Here is a 21309-nt window from a genome sequence, read left to right as displayed (position 1 = left end):
GCCAGTGACCGTCAGGCTCGGGTGGAATTGGATTGCAGTGAAGGTCAGTTTGGGGTCGGTGTGAGTGTGATTGTGGGGTACAAGCTGGGTGAGGCGTTTGGACGGCAGTGAGGGTCAGGCTGGGGGCAGTGTGTTCGACGTCAATGAGGGTCAGCCTGGGGATGGTGTGTGGCCGATGTTCAGGGTCAGGCTGCAGCTGGTGTGTGGGCGGTGATAAGGGTCAGGCTAGCGGCGGTGTGTGGGTGGTGTTGTGAGTCAGTCTGGGGACGCTGTATGGACGGCAGTGAGGGTCAGGTTGGGGGCACTGTGTGGATGGCAATGAGGGACAGGCTGGGGTCGGCTTCTGGACTGCGGTGAGGGTCAGGCTAGGTGCAGTGTGTGCACAACAGTGAGGGTCAGGCTGGGGACGGTGTGTGTACGGCAGTGAGGGTCAGGCTGGGGCTGGTGTGGGAATGGCTGTGGGGATAAGGCTAGGGTCAATGTGTGGGCGGCAGTGAGGGTCAGGCCGGGGTGGTATTGGATTGCGGTGAGGATCAGGCTTGTCGCAGTGAGGGGAGGTGTTGAGGGTCAAGCTGGGGGCGGTTGGTGGATGTTAGTGGGGGTCAAGCTGGGGTGGTGCTTTGACGATGGTGAGGGTCAGGTTGGGGGTGGTGTGTGGATGGTGGTGAGGGTCAGGCTGGGGTCATTGCTGGACGGCAGTGAGGGTCAGGCTGCAGACCGTGTGTGGTTGGTGGTGATGGTCAGGCTGGGGGCGGTGTATGGGCAGTGGGGAGGGTCAGCCTTGGGGTAGGGTGTTGTTGGCAGTGAGGGTCAGGCTGGTGGCGGTGTGTGAACGGTGGTGAGGGTCAGGCTGTGGGTGGTGTGTCAACGTCTGTGAGGATAAGGCTAGGGTCGGAGTGTGGGCGGCAGTGAGGGTGAGGCCAGGGAGGTATTTGACGGCAGTGAGGGTCAGGCTTCAAGCAGTGTTGGACAGTGGTGGGGGTCATGCTGGGGGGTTTGGTGGACGGCAGGGGAGATCAGGATGGGCCGGTTGGTTGACGGTGCTGAGGGTCAAGCTGGGTGTGGTGCATGGTCGGCGGTGAGGGACAGGCAGGGGGAATTTGGTGGACGGTGGTGAGGGTGAGGCTGGGTGCGGTGTGTGGAAAGCGGTCGGCATCAGGTTGGGCTCAGAGCGTAGATAGCGGTGGTGGTTAGGCTGGGCGCGTTGTGTGGATGGTGGTGAGGTTCAGGCTCGGTGTGGTGTGAAGATGGCAGTGAGGGTCAGGTTGGATTGCAGTAAGGGTCAAATTGGGGTCGGTGTGTGGGCGATGGTGAGGGTCAGGCTGGGGGCGGCATTTGGACGGTAGTGAGGGTCAGGCTGGGGTGGTGTTTTTGACATCAAGGAGTGTCGGCCTGGGGATGGTGTCTTCGTGATTTTGAGGGTGAGGCTGGGGGCGGTGTGTGGGCGGTGATGAGGGTCAGAGTGGGGGCGGTGTGTGGGCAGTGTTTTGAGTTAGTCTGGGGATGGTGTATGGACGGCAGTGAGGGTCAGGTTGGGATTGGATTGTGGACTGCGGTGACGGTCAAGCTGGGTGCGGTGTGTGCACAACAGTGAGGGTCAGGCAGGGGACGGTGTGTGTACGGCAGTGAGGATCAGGATGGGGATGGTGTGTGAATGGCTGTGTGAATGGATAAGGCTAGGGTCGGTGTGTGGGCTGCAGTGAGGGTCAGGCTAGAGCGGTATTGGACGGCAGTGAGGGTCAGGCTTGTGGTAGTGTTGGACATTGGTCGTGGGGGTCATGCTGGGGGGCTGGTGGACGGCAGTGGAGATCAGGATGGGGCGGTTGGTTGTCGGTGGTGAGGGTCAGGCTGTGGGAGGTGTTTTGGATGTCGATGAGGGTCAGGCTGGGGGGGGTGTGGTAGGTGGTGAGGGTCAGGCTTGGGTCATTGTTGGATGGCAGTGAGGGTCAAGTTGGAGACGGTGTGTGGGTGGCGGTGAGGGTCAGGCTGGGGGCTGTGGTGAGTGTCAGGATCGGGGCTTTGTGTGGTCTCGGTGAGGGTCATGCTGCGGATGGTGTGTGGACGGCAGTGAGGATAAAGCTAGAGGCAGTGTGTGGGCGGCGGCGAGGGTCAGGCTTGTAGCAGTGTTGGACGGTGGTGGGGTCAGTCTGGGGTCGGTTGGTGGACAGCAGTGGGGTCAGGGTCGTGGCGGTTGGTGGACGGTGGTGAGGGTCAGGTTGGGGGCAGTGTGTAGACGGCGGTGAGGGTCAGGCTAGTGGTGGTGCTTGGGCGGTGGTGAGATTTAGGCTGGGGACGGTTTTAGGTGGCGTTGGGTGTCAGGCACGGGGTGGTATGTGTTCGGAGGGGAAAGTCAGGCTACGGTCGATGCATAAATGACAGTGGGTGTGAGGCGGGGGGACGTTGTGTGGACGACGGTGAGAGACAGGCTGGTGATGGTGTGTGGATGGCAGTGAGGGTCAGACTGTGGGCGGTGGGTGAATGGCGATGAGGGTCAGGCTGATTACGGTGTTAGACAGCGGTGAGGGACAGACTGGGGGCAGCGGGTGGACGGCAGTGTGGGTCCGGCTGGGGGCGGTGTGTGGATGATGGTGAGGGTCAGGCTTGGGTCAGTGTTGGATGGCGGTGAGCGTCAGGCTGCGGGCGGAGTGTGGGCGGTGGTGAGGGTCAGGCTCGGGGTGTTGTGTGATCTGGGTGAGGGTCATGCTGTGGGTGGTGTGTGGACGGCAGTGAGGATAAAGCTAGGGGCGGTGTGTGGGCGGCCGAGATGGTCCGGCTTGTGGCAGTGTTGGACGGCAGTGGTGTCAGGCTGGGGCCGGTGTTGGGTGGCGGTGGTTGTCAGGCAGGGGTTGGTGTGTGTTCGGAGGGGAGGATCAGGCTGGTGTCGGCGTGTGAACGACGGTGGGGGTCAGGCTGCGGGCAATGAGTGGATGGTGGTGAGGGTCAGGCTGGGGGCAGAGTGTGGACAGTGGTGAGGTTCAGGCTGGGGGCGGTGTGTGGACGGCATTGAGGGTCAGGCTAGGGCAGTATGTAAATGGAAGTGAGCGTCAGCCTGGGGGCGGTATGTGGACCACGGTGAGGGTCAGGCTGAGACTGGTTTGTGGGTGGCTGTGAGGTTCAGGCTGGTTGTGGTGTTGGGTGGTGATTGGTATCAGGCAAGGGTTGGTGTTTGTTCAGAGTGGAGGATCAGGTTGGGACGGTGCAGGACGGCGGTGAGAGTCAGGTTGGGGACGGTTTGTGGATGGCAGTGAGTGACAGTCTGGGGGCAGCGTGTGGACGGTGGTGACGGTCAGGTGGGGGGCGGTTTGTGGCCGGTGGTGAGGGTCAGGTTGGTGGTGGAGTGTGGACAGCAGTGAGGGTCACGCTAGGGCGTAGCTGGACGGTGGTGAGAGACAGACTGGGGGTTGTGTGTGGACGGCGGTGAGGTTCACGCTGGGGATAGTGTGTGAATTGCTGAGAGGATAAGGCTAGGGTCAGTGTGTGGGCGCCAGTGAGGGTCAGGCTGGGGCGGTATTGGACGGCACTGAGGTTCAGGATTGTGGAAGTGTTGGACGGTGGTGGGGGTCAGACTGGGGGCGGTTGGTGGATGGCAGAGAGGGTCAGGCTGGTGGTGGTGTGTGGACGGTGGTGAGGGTCAGGCTGGTGGCAGTGTGTGAACGGTGGTGCGGGTCAGGCTGGGGGTGGTATGTGGATGGCTGTAAAGGTCAGGCTGTGGGCGGTGGGTGGATGGCGGTGAGGGACAGGCTAGTGGTGGTGGGTGGATAGCAGTGAGGTTCATGCTGGGGACGGTGTGTGGATGGCAGTGAGGGTCAGTCTGGGTGCGATATGCAGATGACAGTGAGGGTCAGGCTAGACGCGGTGTGTGGACGGCAGTGAGGGATAGGATGGAGGCAGCGTGTGGACCGCGGTGAAGGTCAGGTTTGGTCAGTGTTGGACGGCGGTGAGCGTCAGGCTGGGGGCAGTGTGTGGGCGGTGGTGAGGATCAGGCTCGGGGTGTTGTGTGTTCTCAGTAAGGGTCATGCTGTGGGGGGTGTGTGGACGGCATTGAGGTTAAAGCTAGGGACGGGGTGTGGGCGGCCGTGAGGGTCAGGCTTGTGCCAGTGTTTGACGGCGGTGGTGTCAGGCTGAGGGCGGTTAGTGGACAGCGGTGAGGGGCAGGCTGGGGTCGGCATGTACATGGCAGTGATGGTCAGGCTGAGGGAGATGTGTGAGCGGTAGTGAGGGTCAGGCTGAGGGCGGTGTGTGGGCGGCGTTGAGGGTCAGGCTGGGGACGGTATGTAGATGGCGGTGAGTGTCAGGCTGAGGATGGTGTGTGGGTGGCTGTGAGGTTCAGGCTGCAGTGGGTGTTGGGTGGTGGTGGGTGTCAGGCTGGGGGCGGTGTTGGGTGGTGGTGGGAGTCAGGCAGGGGTTCGTGTGTGTTCGGAGGGGAGGATCAGGTGGTTTCGGCGTGTGTACGATGGTGCGGGTCAGACTGGAGGCGGTTGGTGGATGGCGGTGGGGGTCAGGCTCAGGATAGTGTGTGGACAGTGGTGGTGGTCAGGCTGGGGTCATTGTAGGACGGCAGTGAGGGTCAGGCTGGAGACAGTGTGTGGACGGTGGAGAGTGTCAGGCTGTGCGCGGTGTGCTAACAGGCTGGGTGTGGTGTGTGGACTGTGGTGGGGTTCAGGCTGGGGGCAGTGAACATTTGGCAGTGAGGGTCAGGCTGGAGGCGGTGTGTGGGTGGTGGTGAGGGTCAGGCGGTGGGCGGTGTGTGGGCAGTGGTGAGGGTCAGCCTTGGGGTGGTGCGTGGACAGCAGTGAGGGTCAGGCTGTGGCAGAGGTGGACAGCAGTGGGGTCTAGGCTGGGGACAGTTGGTGTACAGCCGCGGGCCTGGCTGGGAGTTGTTAGTGGACGGTGGTGTGGGTCAAGCTAGTTGCGGTGTGAGGGTGGCAGTGAGAGTCAGGCTGTGGCAGTGTTGGACGGCGGTGGGGGATAGGCTGGGGGCGGTTGGTGTACAGCAGTGGGGTCAGGCTGGGGATGGTTGGTGGACGGTGGTGTGGGTCAGGTTGGGGCTGTGCGGGACAGCGGTGAGGGTCAGGCTGGGTCGGTGTGTGGATGGGAGTGAGGGACAGTCTGGGGACGGTGTGTGGGCGGCAGTGAAGGTCAGGCTGGGGTGTTATTGGATCGCAGTGTGGGTCAGGTTGGGGCATTATTGGATGGCGGAGAGGATCAGGCTGGACGATGTTTGTGGACGGTGGAGAGTGTCAGGCTTGGGGGCGGTGTGTAGACAGCGGTGAGGGTCAGGCTGGGTGTGGTGTGTGGACGGCAGTGGGGTTCATGCGGGGGCGGTGTACGGGTGGCATTGAGGGTCAGGCTGGAGAAGGTGTGTGGGTGGCGGTGAGGGTCAGGCTGTGGGCAGTGTGTGGGCAGTGGTGAGGGTCAGAATTGGGGTGGTATGTGGACGCGGTGTGGGTCAGGCTGGTGGCGGTGTGTGGACAGTGTTGAGGGTCAGGCTAGGGGCAGTGTATGGGCGGGGGTGAGTGTCAGGGTGTGGTGGTGTTGGACGGCAATGGAGGTCAGGCTGGTGGTGGTTGGTGGACAGCGTTGGGGTCAGGCTGGGGGTGGTTGGTGGACGGTGGTGTGGGTCAGGATGGGGCGGTGCCGGACGGCGGTGAAAGTCAGGTTGGGGACGGTTTGTGGATGGCAGTGAAGGTCCGGCTGGGGCGGTGGGTGGCCAGCGGTAAGGGACAGGCTTGGGATGGTGTTGGACAGCAGTGAGGGTTAGGCTGGGTCGGTGACTGGATGGCAGTTAGGGATAGGCTGGGGACTGTGTGTGGATGGAGGTGAGGGTCAGGCTGGGAGTGGAGAGTGAACGGCTGTGAGGATATGGCTAGGGCTGGTGTGTGGGCGGCAATGACGGTCAGGCTGGGGCGTTATTGGACGGCAGTGAGGGACAGGCTGGGACATTATTGGACGGTTGTGAGGGTCAGGAAGTGGGTGGTTGGTTGACGACGGTGAGGGTCAGGCTGGGGCAGTTGGTTGACGGTGGAGAGGGACAGGCTGGAGAGAGTGTGTGGGTAGCGGTGAGAGTCAGGTTGGAGATGGTGTGGGGGTGGAAGTGAGTTTCAGGCTGGGGACGGTGTGTGGGCAGTGCTGTGGGTAAGCCTTTGGGTGGTGTGTGGCAGGCGGTGACGGTCAGGCTCCTGGTGGTGTGTGGATGGAAACGAGGGTCATTCTGAGGGCTGTGTGTGGGTGGTGGTGGGGGTCAGGCTGGGGTGGTGTGTAGTCAGCGGTGAGGTTAAGTCTGGGTGCGGTGTGTGAACGGCGGTGGGGTTCAGGTGGGTGCAGTGTGTGGATGGCAGAGAGGGTCAGGCTTCGTGCAGCGTGTGAACGGCAGTGAGGGTCAGGCTGGGGGCGGTGTGTGGACAGCGGTGATGGAAAGGCTGGAGGTGGCGTGTGAACGGCGATGAGGGTCAGGCTGGATGCGGTGTTTGAACAGCGATGATGGTCACGCTTGGGTCAGTGTTCTACGGCAGTGAGCATCAGGCTGGGGGTGGAGTGTGGCTGTGGTGAGGGTCTGGCTCGGGGTGATATGTATTCTTGATGAGGTTCATGCTGTGGGTGGTGTGTGGACGGCAGTGAGGATGAAGCTAGAGGCGTTGTGTGGGCGGTTATGTGGGTCAGGCTTGTGGCAGTGTTGGACGGCGGTGGTGTGTGGCTGGGGGCGGTTGGTGGACAGTGGTGAGGGGCAGGCTGGGGTCAGCGTGTACACAGGAATGAAGGTCAGGCTGGGGGTGGTGTGCAGATGGTGTTGAGGTTCAGGCTGGGGGCGGTGTGTGAACACCATTAAGTGTCAGGCTGGGGGCGGTGTCTGGACAGTTGTGAGGGTCTTTCTGGGGGTGGTGTGTGGGCGATGGTGAGGGTCAGGCTGGGGGCTGTAGGTAGACGGTGGTGAGCTTCAGGCTGGGGGCGTTGTGTGGATTGCGGTGAGGGTCAGGCTGGGGGTGGTGTTGGGTGTCTGTGAGGTTCAGGCTGGGGGTGGTGTTGGGTGGCAGTGGGTGTCAGGCTGGGTGCGGTGTGTGGACGGCGTTGGTGTTCAGGCTGGGGGTGGTGTGTGGGAGGCTGAGGTTCAGGCTGGGGGCAGTGTTGGGTTGCACTGGGTGTCAGGCAGTGTGTGGTTTGTGTTTGGAGGGGACGGTTAGGCTGTGGTCAATGCGTGAATGACGGTGGGGGTTCAGGCTGGTGATCGTGTGTGGTGGTGAGGGTCTGGCTCGGGGTGTTGTGTGTTCTCGGTGAGGGTCATGCTGTGGGTGTGTGTGGACACAGCCTGAGGATAACGCTAGGGGTAGTGAGTGGGCGGCCATGAGGGTCAGGCTTGTGGCAGCGTTGGACAACGGTGGTGTCAGGCTGGGGCCGGTTGGTGGACAGCAGTGAGGGTCAGGCTGGAGTCAGCGTGTTCATGGCAGTGAATTTCAGGCTGGGAGTGGTGTGTAGATGGCGTTGAGGGTCAGGCTGGGGGCGGTGTGTGAACGGAGTTGAGGGTCAGGCTGAGAACGGTGTCTGGATGGTGGTGAGGGTCATTCTGGGGGCGTGTGTGGGTGGCGGTGAGGGTCAGGCTGAGGGCGGTATGTAGATGGCGGTGAGCATCAGGCTGGGGGCGTACTGTGGACTGCGGTGAGGGTCAGACTGGGGGTGGTGTGTGGGTGGCTGTGAGGTTTAGGCACGGGGCAGTGTTGGGTGGCGGTGTGTGTCAGGTTGGGGGCAGTGTTGTGTGACGGTGGGTGTCAGGCAGGCGTTGGTGTGTGTGTTCGGAAGGGAGAATTGGGCTGGTGTCGGCGTGTGAACGATGGTGGGGGTCAGGATGGGGGAGGCGTGTGGATGGTGGTCAGGTTCAGGCTGGGGGCAGTGTGTGGACGGCGGTGAGGGTCAGGCTGGGGGCGGTCGGTGAACGGTGGTGAGGGTGAGCCTGGGGGTGGTTTGTAGACAGGGGTGAGGATCAGGCTAGGGGTTGTGCGTTGGTGGCGGTGAGGGTTAGGCTAGGGGTGGTGTGTGGATGGCGGTGAGGGTCTGGCTGGTTGCGGTGTGTGGACAGCAGTACGGATCAGATTTGACGCAGAGAGTGGACAGCGGTGGTGGTCAGGCTGGGGGTGGTGTTTGGATGGTGGGGAGGTTCAGGCTGGGATGGTGTTGGATGGCGGGGAGGGTCAATTTGGGGTCCGTGTGTGGGAGGTAGTGAGGGTCAGGCTCGGGGCGGTGTGTTTGGCGTCAATGTGGGTCAGCCTGGGGATGGTGTGTGGCGATGTTGAGGGTCCGGCTGCGGTCAGCGTGTGGGCAGTGATGAGGGTCAGGCTGGTGGCGGTGTGTGGACGATGGTGAGGGTCAGGCTGGGGGTGGTGTGTGGACGGTGGTGAGGGTCAGGATGGGGGTGGTGTGTGTACGGTGGAGAGTGCCTGGCTGGGGGCAGTGTGTAGGCAGCAGTGAGGGTGAGGCTGGGTGTGGTGTATGGACGCCAGTGGGCTTCAGGCTGGGAGCGGTGTGCAGGCGGCAATGAGGGTCATGCTGGAGACGGTGTGTGGGTGGCGGTGAGGGTCAGGCTGAAGTGGGGTGTGGATGGTGGTGAGGGTCAGGCTGGAGGCGGTTGGTGGACAGTAATGGAGTTAGGCTGGGGGGCTGGCGGACGGTTTTGTGGGTCAGGCTGGAGCGGTGCGGGATGGCGGTGATGGACAGGCTGGTGGCGGTGTGTGGATGGCGGTGAGGGTCAGGATGGGGGCAGTGTGTATATGTTGGTGAGTGCCAGGCTGTATGTGGTGTGTGGACAGCAGTGAGGGTCAGGCAGGCGCCGGTGTGTGGCCGGCGATGACACACTGTGACACTCTCTGACAGACTGACACACTCTGACCCGATCTTAGGCACACTGTGACACTCTCTGACAGACTGTGACACACTCTGACCCTCTCTCAGACACACTGTGACACTCTCTTAGACACACTGTGACACTCTCTGTCTCTCTCTGACACTCTGAGGCACACTGTGACACTCTGTGTCTCTCTCTGAGACTCTGAGACACACTGTGACATTCGCAGACCCTCGCTGACATTCTCTGAGACACACTGTGACACCCTCTGACTCTCTGACACTCCCCGAAACACAATTTAACACTCTCTAACCGACTGTGACACACTCTGACACATGGTGGAAATCTCTGTGTCACTGTGACACTCTTTAAGAAACACTGTGACACTCTCTGACTATCTCTGATTCACCCTATGATTCTCTCTAACAGACTATGACACACTATGACATTCTCTGACTTTCTCTGACACTCTCTGAGGCATACTGTGACACACTCTGAGAGACTGTGACACACAATGACACAATCTGACCCTCTCTGAGACAGACTGTGACACTCTCTGAGACAAACTGTGACACTTTCTGAGACATACTGTGACACTCTCTAACAGACTGTGACACACTGTGACACTCTCTTTCTCTCTCTGACACTCTGAGACACACTGTGACACACTGTGACCCTCTCTGACTCTCTCTCTGACACTCTCCGAAACACAATGTGACACTCTCTGACAGACGGTGACAGACTGTAACACTCTCTGACCAGCTGTGACACACTCTGACACATGGTGAAATTCTCTGTGACAATATGGCACTCTCTGAGACACAGTGTGACACTCTCTGTCTCTCTCTGACAATTTGACAAACACTGTGACACACTCTTACCCTCTCTGAGACAAACTGTGACAATCTCATAGACATACGGTGACACTCTCTGACTCTCTCTGACACTCTGAGACACACTGTGACCATCTGTGACTCTCTGACTCTCTGAGACACACTGCGACACTCTCTGACCCTCTCTGAGACACACTGTGATGCTCAAAGTTTGGGAGAAGATCTGTAGCTCGGTTGCATGTTGGTGTTCATGGATACGGATCGTTAGCTGTCTTCCTGTTTGTCCTATGTAGTGTTTTGTGCAGTCCTTGCATGGAATTGTGCACATTACATTGGTTTTGCCAAGGGTCTCAACTACAACCAGAGGGACGCCAAGACTGCAGACTTCCTAGCAGCACTAGAATGCACACTCAGGAACAATGGACTGACAGAAGAGACACAACAAACAGTGAGACAAAGCATCGTACCACTGATAACAAGGTAAAGACAAACACATATCCTCAACACCAAGGAAAGGGAAGCACTAAAATCACTATGAAACGATAAGAATATAATCATACTACCAGCAGACAAAGGCAGAATGACGGTCATCCTGGACAAAGCAGAGTACATCCAAAAAGCACAACACCTACTTGCAGATACCAAGACCTACCAAAATAGGGATTTTGACCCCACCCCACAGCTCACCAATAGGATAAACAACACACTGAGGAATCTACAAAAAAACGGACAGATAACCAGGTCTGACCTCCAAAGAATGAAACCTGAAAGCAACAACACTCCCAGATTCTATGGACTATCTAAAGTGCACAAACCAGACAGCCCACTCAGACCCATAGTATCACAACCAGGGACAACATCACACAAACTGGCCAAAGAACTACAGCAGAAACTGAAACACCTGATCAGCGGATCCAGACAATCTATACAATCGACACAGGAATTCTTGGACATCATCAGAAATATACACATAGACAAGAAAGAAACTATGGTCTCATTCGATGTAACTGCACTGTTCACCTCTATCGACAAAACCCTAGCCAGAGAAACAATAGCCAACCTGCTGGGCATACAGAACAGACAACAGGACGTTGAACCTATCAACAAAGACGGCATACTTAAACTACTGGACCTGTGCCTCACAACACACTTTACATTCAACAACCAGATATACGAACAAATCAACGGCACACCCATGGGCTCACCCATCTCTGAACTCAGAGCAGAAGCAGTAATGCAAAGGTTAGAACAAACAGTCTGACCGCAAATTCAACCCAAACTCTGAGTCACATATGTGGATGACACCTATATAATCATTAAAAACACAGAAATAGAGAAAACACACCGGATCATCAACGCCACACTCACAGGAATCCGATTCACTAGAGAGGAAGAAAAGGAAAACCAACTCCCATTCCTAGACGTGATGGTACAGAGAACACCTAATGGAGAATTCACCACATAAGTTGACAGGAAAGCCACACACACACAGACAAAGTCCTGAACTACGAAAGCAATCAACCCAACACACACAAAAGAAGTTCCACCAAGACACTATTCAAAAGGGCCACAACACACTGCAGCACACCAGAACTGGAAAAAGAGGAAGAGGAACACCTATGCAAGGTATTCGCCAAAAACGGATACCCGCACCATTTCATCAACAGATTCCTAAAGGGAAAGACAACGGAACGAGGACATGCTGCAACCCAAAGGACTAGCCACACTAACATACATCAGGAGCATTTCCAAACTGACAGCCAGGCTACTGCGACCACTAGGACTCATAACAGTACACAAACCAACAGCCACTCTCAGACAACAACTCACCAGAACTAAGGACTTGATACCCAGCAGCATATACTGCACAAAACACTACATAGCACAAACAGGAAGACAGATAACGATCCGTATCCATGAACAGCAACTAGCCACGAAACGATACGATCAGCTATCCTTAGTAGAGTCCTTATCGACCTGGACCCAATATACCGGCCACTACAGCGGACAGCTGGAACTGACAACTGGAAGCGGCAGAGACAGGCCACTATAAATGCCGGAGGAAACAGCACAGAAGCGCTTCACAGGAGGCTCCCAAGCACTGAGGATGTCACCTAGACAGGGGACGAAACGTTTGCAACACAAATTCCCAGCTCGGCGAACAGAACCACAACAACTGTGATACTCTCTGACTTCCTCTGAAACTCTATTTGTTACTCTCTGTGACACACTGTGACACTCTCTAACCGACTGTGACACTCTCTGAAACATGGTGGTATTCTCTGAGGCACTGTGACACTCTCTGAGACATACTGTGACACTCTCTGTCTCTCTCTGAGACACTGGTTCACTCTCTGAAGCACCCTGTGAAACACTGTGACTTTCTTGACTCACACTCTCTGAGACACACTGTGACACTAACTGACAGAGTGTGACATACTGTGACACTCTCTGAGACAAATGCTGACCCTCTCTGACACACTCTGAGACACAGTATGACACACTATGACGCTCTCTGACAGACTGTGACAGACGGTGATACTCTCTGAGACAGACCGTGACACTTTCTGACTCGGTCTGACACTCTCTGAAACACACTGTGACACTCACTGACAGACTGTGAGACACTGTGAAACTCTGACTCTCTCTGACACTCTCTGAGGCACACAGTGACCTCTCAGACAGACTGTGACACATTGCAACACTCTCAAAGGCAGACTGTGACACTTTCCGACTCTCTCTGACTCACTCTGAAATACACTGTAACCATTTCTTCCAGACTGTGACACGCTGTGATATCCTCTAAGACAGACTGTGACACTTTCTGACTCTCTGAGACACACTGTGACGCTCTCTGAGTCACACTGTGACACTCTCTAACAGACTGTGACACTCTCTGACTCTCTCTGAGACACACTGTGACACTTTCTGACTCCCTCTGCCTCTCTGAGACACACTATGACACTCTCTGATTGACTGTGAAACACTGTGACACTCTGAGACTCTCTTAGACACACTGTGACAAGCTCTGACTCTCTGTGACACTCTCTGACAGACTGTGACACGCTATGAACTCTCTGACTCTCTCTGACACTCTCCTAGGCACACTGTGATACTCTCTGACTGGCTGTGAAACACTGTGACACACTGAGACTATCTTAGACACACTGTGACACTCTCTGACTATCTCTGAGACACACTGTGACACTTTCTGACTCTTTCTGAGACACACTGTGACACTCTCTGACAGACTGTGACACTCTCTAACTCTCTCTGACACAGACTGTGACACTATCTGACTCTCTCTGAGACACACTGTGACACTCTCTGACAGACTGTGACACTCTCTGACTCTCTCTGAGACAGACTGTGACACTCTCTGACAGACTGTGACACTCTGATACTCTCTTAGGCACACTGTGACACTCTCTGACTCTCTGTAAAACTCTCTGACATAGCGTGACACACTGTGAACTCTCTGACTCTCTCTGACACTCTCTTAGACACACTGTGATACTCTCTGAGACACACTGTGACACTCTCTGAGACACATTATGGGACTCTCTGACACTGTCTATGACACACAGTGACATCTCAAAGACAGACTGTGACACTTTCTGACTCTCTCTGTATCACTCTGAAATACACTGTGACCTTCTCTGACACACTGTGACACTCTCCCAATCACACTGTGACACTTTCTGACTCTCTCTGACTCTCTGAGACATTCTGTGACACTCTCTGACAGACTGTGGCACACTGTGACACTCTCTGACCCTCACTGACACTCTTGTAAAACACTGTGACACTCTTTGACTAACTGTGACACTGTCGCACAGACTGTGACACATTGTGGACTCTGACTGTCTCTGACATTCTTAAACACACTGTGATTCTCTATGAGACACACTGTGGAACTCTCTGAACCTCTCTGACACTCTTTGAGTAACACTGTCTCATTCTCTGCCTCTCTCTGACTGTCTGAGACATATTGTGGGACTTCTGACACTCTCTGTGACACACGATGACATTTTCTGAGACATTGTTTCACTCTCTGAGACACACTGTGACACTTTCTGCCAGATTGTGACTCTCTTTGAGACAAACTCGGACCATCTCTGACATTCTCGGAGACACAATGTGACACACTGTGAAACACTTTGACTCTCTCTTAGACACACTGTGACACTCTCTGTGACACACAGTGACACTCTCAAAGACACACTGTGACACTCTCTGACTCTCTCTGACACGCTCTTAGACACACCGTGACACTCCGTCTCTCTCTGACACTCCCTGAGCCTCAGTGGGACACTCTCTGACTCTCTCTGTGATAGACTGTGACACTCTCTGACTCTCTCTGACACTCAATGAGAAACACTGTGACACTTTCTGACTCTCTTTGACACTCTCAGAGACACACTGTAATACTCTCTGACAGACTGTGACCCTCTCTGAGACAGACGCTGATCCTGTCTGACAAACGCTCAGACACAGTATGACTCACTGTGACACTCTCTGACTCTCTCTGACACACTCTGAAATGCACTGTAAGATTCTCTGACAGGCTGTGTCACACTGTGACACTCTCTGAGACAAACAATGACACTTTCTGACTCTTTCTGTCACTCTCGGAGACACACTGTGACACTCTCTGACAGACTGTGACCCTGTCTGATACAAACGCTGACACTCTCGGACACTCTCTGAGACACAGTATGACACACCGTGACACTCTCTGACTCTCTCTGAAAAACACTGGAACCTCCTCTGACAGACTGTGTCAGACTGTGACACACTGTGACACTCTCTTAGATACACTGTGACACTCTCTGTCTATCTCTGACACTCTGGGAAACACTGTGATAATCTCTGACCCTCTCTGAGACAACGCTGTAACACTCTCTTACTCTCTCTCTGACACTCTCTGAGTCAAGCTAGGACACTCTCTCACAGACTATGACACACTGTGACATTCTCTGACTTTCTCTGACACACTCTGAAATACAATGTAACATTCTCTACAGACTGTGACCCTCTCTGAGCCAAATACTGACACTCTCTGAAACTCTCTGAGACACAATATGACACAATGTTGCACTTTCTGACTCTCTCTGACACACTCTGAAATACAATGTAACATTCTCTGACAGACTGTCACAATGTGACATTCTCTGAGACAAATTGTGACACTTTCTGACTCTCTCTGACTCTGAGAACACTGTCATCCTATCTTAGACACACTGTGACACTCTATGACTCTATCTGAGACAGACTGTGACACACTGTGACACTCTGTGACTCTATCTGCCACATTGGAACACACTATGCCACTCTCTGTCCCTGTCTGAGACACACTGTGACACATTCTGACAGACAGCGACACTCTCTGGGACTCACTGAGACACTCTCTGACATGCTGTGACACTCTCTGACTCTCTCTGAAACACACTGTGTCACTCGCTGACAGATTGTGACACATTATGAGTCTCCCTGCATCTCTGAGACACACTGTGACACTCTCTGACTCTCTCTGAAACTCTCTGTGGGACTCTCTGTCTTTGTCTGAGACACGCTGCGAGACCCTCTTACTCTCTCTGAGACACACTGTGACACTCTGTGACTTTATCTGCCACACTGGAACACATGATGTCACTCTCTGTCCCTTTCTGAGACACACTGTGACACACTCTGACAGACTGCGACACTCTCTGGGACACACTGAGACACTCTCTGACAGACGGTGGCACTTTCTGAGAGACTGTGACACTCTCTGAGACACTCTGTGACACTTGCTGTCTCTCTCTGACTCTCTGAGACACTCGGTCACTCTCTGAGACACACTGTGACATTTTTTGACTCTCTCTCACACTCTCTGAGACACACTGTGTCACTCTCTGACTCTCTCTGAGACACAATGTGACTATCTCTGACACAATGAGATTCACTGTGACACTCTCTGACACTCTCTGAGAAACACTGTGACACCCTCTGATAGACTGTGACAGACTGTGACAATTTCTGAGACGCACGATGACACTCTCTAACCTACTGTAACACTCTCTGACACATGGTGACATTTTCTGTGACACTGCGACACTCTCTGAGACACACTGTGACACTTTTCGTCTCTCTCTGACTCCCTGAGACACACTGTAACACTCTCTGAGATAGACTGTGACTCTCTCTGAGACACACTGTGACAACTCTCTGAGACACACTGTGATACAGTCTGACTCTCTATGACACTCTCTGAGTCACAGTATGATACACTGTGACACACGCTGACAGATTGTGACACTTTACGACTCTCCCTTAATCTCTGAGACACACTGTGACACTCTCTGACTCTCTTTGAATCTCTCTGTGGCACTCTCTGACACTGTCTGAGACACATTGTGAAACTCTCTGACTCTCTCTGAGACACACTGTGATACTCTGTGACTGTATCTGCCACAGTGGAACACACTATGTCACTCTCTGCCCCTCTCTGAGACACACTGTGTCACACTCTGACAGACTGCAACACTCTCTGGGACACACTGAGACACTCTCTGGGACACTGAGACACTCTCTGACAGACTGTGACATTTTCTAAGATGCTGTGAAACTCTCTGAGACACACTGTGACACTTGCTGTCTCTCTCTGACTCTCTGAGACACTCGTTCACTCTCTGAGACACACTGTGACATTTTTGGACTCTCTCTCACACTGTCTGAGACACACTGTGTCACTCTCTAACTCTCTCTGAGACGCAATGTGACTCTCTCTGACACACTGAGATTCAATGTGACACTCTCTGACACTCTCTGAGAAACACTGTGACACTCTCTGACAGACTGTGACAGACTGTGACAATTTCTGTGACACACGATGACACTCTCTGTCCTACTGTGACACTCTCTGACACACGGTGACATTTTCTGCGACACAATGACACTCCCTGAGACGCACTGTGACACTTTCCGTCTCTCTGACTCCCTGAAACACACTGTGATACTCACTGACTGTCTCTGAGGCACAGTATGACATACTGTGACGCGCTCTGACTCACTCTGACACTCTCTGAGACACACTGTGACACTTTCTCACAGACTGTGACCCTCTCTGAGCCAAATGTTGACACTCTCTGACACTCTCTGAGACACAGTATAACACACTGTGACATGTTCCGGCTCTCTCTGACACACTCTGAAATGCAATATAACATTCTCTGACAGCCTGTCACAATGTGACACTCTCTGAGACAGACTGTGACACATTCTGACTTTCCCTGACTCTCTGAGACACACTGAGACACAAAGTGACACTCTCCGACTCTCTCTCAAACTCTCTTAGCACACTGTGACACTCTCTGACTCTCTCTGACACTCTCTCAGACACACTGTAACACTCTCTGCAAAATATGGGTGCCTCAAAATATGTTAACAAGAGTGTCCACTAACTGAACCTCAACTCCTTCACTTTGTCTTTAGTTTGTGCTTCGTGCTGTGACATATGATAGTGGGGTCTGGTTACTGTACAGTCTGGAAAAATACCAGGATATTTCTGTTTTAACTACTCGCTTTCTTGGTCTTCCTTGGGCTTCTCCACAACAAGGGACACTGCTAAATCATTCCCAAGAACAAACTGGATTCCTGGAACTGACACTCTGTCCGTCACTCCCACTGTTACTTCTGCAGACTTGAGTAGGCACTCCAACCTGATCTCATATAGAGGAACGCTAAATGTCTGTCCATCTATCGTACAACATACAGCACTCTCGGAACAGATCAGAAATACTGAAAACTTACTCATCACTTAATATAAAAGAAACTGGTTAGATACGGTATCTCTCAAAATTTCAACTTCTTCTCCTTCTCCCCCTGTTATTTCTGATTAAACTTTACTCACAGAAGGGAATTCTTTATCGAGATCAGATACTAACTCCATACTAAGCCTCTGCCTAGGCTGTGCACTTCCGTACAACTCATTGGTTCTTGTTGGGGTTTCCTTTAATACATTCATTAATGCCACTGGCTTAGCTTCTTTTACCACATCTTTTCCCACAATGCCTTTCTTAAGGACCAGCACTGTAAGCTTACGTATGCCACCTTATGGCAGCGATATACCTTCTCCCAGTGCCCTTCGGAAACCACCGGGCATGTAATTTTCTGTGTCCCACTCTATTTCAGTATCTGAGACCTGTCACCACTTTTCGACACTCTTGGGTATCTTCTTCAATCTGTGGAAATCTCTTGTTCTCTACTCTTTCTTTTATAGTGTAGCATCTCCCCTTCTCCCAAATTCTATGTCTCACAGGACGAAATTCTGGCCGGAAGCTTATCTTATGCAGCAACATGTATTCATCTGCAAATTCTCCTGCCCTTCTCAATTCCAGAACTTTCTGTTCCTCCACGTGAATTCTTACCATCTCTGGAAATGAGCTTTTCAATTCCTCCAGCAGAATAATCTCAATTAGAGCCTCACAGGTCATATATATCTTTAAAGCAAGCATCCATCTCTCAAAATGCTCATGCTTAATTCTTTCAAACACAATATAAATCTGACCTGGTTCCTTGTTTATGTTGCTGAACTGCGGTCTATATGCTTCTGGTACCAATTCGTGAGCATTTAAAATAGCTTGTTTGACATCGTCAGAGTCTCTTGACCCCTCTTCTGACAGCGGAGCAAATACCTCACTCGCTCTACCTACCAGTTTAGTTCGAACTAGCATTCCTCCACAAATCCTTGGACCCCTCCGAATCCCGAGCCAAGTTTTAAATGAAATAAAGAAGGCTTCAACATTTTTCTCATCAACATTTGGCAGAGTGTTGACATAGTTGTATGTATCACGGCCTTCCCTTTTAATCTCCATCCTGTTAATTTGACTTTGCTGACTAAATCGAAACCTCTCAAGTTCAAATTCTCTCTCTCTTTGCTCAGCTTCTATTTCCATTTTTTTCATCTCTCTTTTCTCTCCTGGTTTTTGTTTCTTCTCTCTCTCTGTCTCTTCCTTTGTTTATGTTTAAACTCCATTTTCCTCAATTGTAATTTAGGCTTTTTTCACTCGACTGCACTTGTCTGTTTCTCTGACACACCTTAGTGTTTAAGTAATTCCCTGATAATTCCAGGTTTACTTTTGTCCTTTGTTAAACACAAATCTATGTTCTTCGTTAATTCTAAACGTTTGGCCTTTATCTTTCATTCTAAACTTTCTTGGCAATTTTGAGTGTCATCTTCAAACCTCTCTTAATTTTTTAAGAGCCATTTCTCTCACTTTTAATTTAACCAACCACAAGTTATTGAAATTAAGCAATTTGTCTCACTGTCGTTTTATTTAAAGATCTCATACAATAACGTGCAAATGTTTAAATAGACTGAGCTTTTTTCATGCCTCAAATCTATTCAAATCTACCCAAATCTCAGTTTGGACTTGTCTAAACCTGTTCAAATCGCGGACAAAAGCTCTCAAACTGTTACAACGAAGGGTTTACACTTCTCCTAATTTAAACCAACCACACAGAAAAAGTTCACCTCATGCCGTAATCTCATAAATTTCGAGAGGCAAATATCCATTCACTTAGTCACTATTTAAAGTAAAATTAACACCTTTGTTATTTAAGTCTAACAGAGAATAATAAAACAACTATTCAGAAATCCCTTCGGTTAAACGTATCTTTTACCTCCCACGCTACAATACTGGTCTGATGAAACAAAAAAAAAATAAAGTTTTCAAAAACTATAATCATCTTTCAAAACCAGTTAGTTTTGTTGATTCTCCTTTGTAGATTTTGCTCTGTAGATTTTAGTCTAGGTCGGCGTCGATGTTCTGCTGTGCAAATTTCTTACAGACAGGTACCTTCAGAAAGCTCTTCAACGTGCAGTCTATTTTTGTGGATGCCCTTGGCAGTGCTCCCCCTAAATATTCAAAACGTCCGGTTTTATACCTCAAAACATTGGATCATTTCATTGATTGTGATGTCATCAAATACATTATATTTCAAACTCAACTTGATTTCAGTATGTTGGGGCATAATTTAAACTGACTGGTCAAATTTGAAATGGCTTTTGTTCGTGGCAACTCGGCCTCAGTATTGATTTCACGGTCAAATATTACGTTTTAACTTCTTTCAGAACACTTTGTGCCAGTTTCCAGTCTCTCTTAAAGTAACATATACCTCTACACGTTCATAACAATATCTTTTATCTGCCCTGCATAGCTTGCCATAAATTTGATCAACTTAGTAAGTTCACATAATAGTCTTTTATGTTCCAAAAAAGACACATTTTCTCTCATTATAGACATAGAACATAGAAAAATACAGCGCAGTACAGGCCCTTCGGCCCTCGATGTTGCACCGACTGAAGCCGACCTAACCTACACTCGCCCAATAACCTCCATATGCTTATCCAATGCCCGCTTGAATGACCATAAAGTGGGAGAGTCCACTGGCAGGGCATTCCATGAACCCACAACCCGCTGAGTAAAGAATCTACCCCTAACATCTGTCCTATACCAAACTCCTCTTAATTTAAATCTGTGCCCCCGAGTAACAGCTGACTCCATATGTCGAAAAAAGTTCTCACTGTCAACCGTATCTAAACCCCTAATCATCTTGTACACCTCTATCAAATCTCCCCTAAACCTTCTCTTCTCCAATGAGAACAGCCCCAAGTGCCTCAGCCTTTCCTCATACGATCTTCCAACCATGCCAGGCAACATCCTGGTAAACCTCCTCTGCACCCGTTCCAGTGCCACCACATCCTTCCTATAGTATGGCGACCAAAACTGCACACAATACTCCAGATAAGGCCGCACCAGATTCTTATACAACTTCAACATGACCTCAGGACTCCGGAACTCAATCCGTCTACCAATAAAGCCCAGTACGCCATATGCCTTCTTCACAGCACTATTTACCTGGGTGGCAACTTTCAGAGATCTGTGTACATGGACACCAAGATCCCTCTGCTTATCCACACTACCAAGTAGACTACCATTAGCCCAGTAGTCCATCTTCTTGTTACTCCTACCAAAGTGAATGACTTCACACTTAGCTACATTGAACTCCATTTGCCACCTTTCTGCCCAGCTCTGCAACTTATCTATATCCCGCTGTAACCTGCCACATCCTTCTTCGCTGTCCACCACTCCACAAACTTTCGTATTATCCGCAAACTTGCTCACCCAGCCTTCAAGTCCCTCCTCCAGGTTATTTATAAAAATGACAAACAGCAATGTTCCGAAAACAGATCCTTGTGGAACACCACTAGTAACTGCACTCCAAGATGAACCTTTACTATCAACTACTACCCTCTGTCTCCTTCCAGCCAGCCAATTCCTAATCCAAACGTCTAATGCACCCTCAATGCCATACCTCCATAATTTTTGCAGTAGCCGACCATTCTTCCTTTACCTAAATCGTTCTTTACAGCTATCATTCCAATTACTTACAATGTTACCCGTATTCTTCCTCAAAGTAATACACTGTATGGGAGATGAAAGAATGAGATGTAATCACAATCACATATGAAGAATTAAATTGGCAACGTTTACAAGTTTTCTGATGTCAAAAGAGATGTACAAAATCTCCTTTATTCATGGATTGGGGAAGTGAACAAACAATGTTCATGGACCGAACCTTTTCTGGGACCATTAAATG

This window comes from Chiloscyllium punctatum, chromosome 21 (assembly GCF_047496795.1).
Source record: "Chiloscyllium punctatum isolate Juve2018m chromosome 21, sChiPun1.3, whole genome shotgun sequence".
Classification (NCBI taxonomy): Eukaryota; Metazoa; Chordata; class Chondrichthyes; order Orectolobiformes; family Hemiscylliidae; genus Chiloscyllium; species Chiloscyllium punctatum.
Note: the sequence above shows the minus strand (reverse complement) of the source record.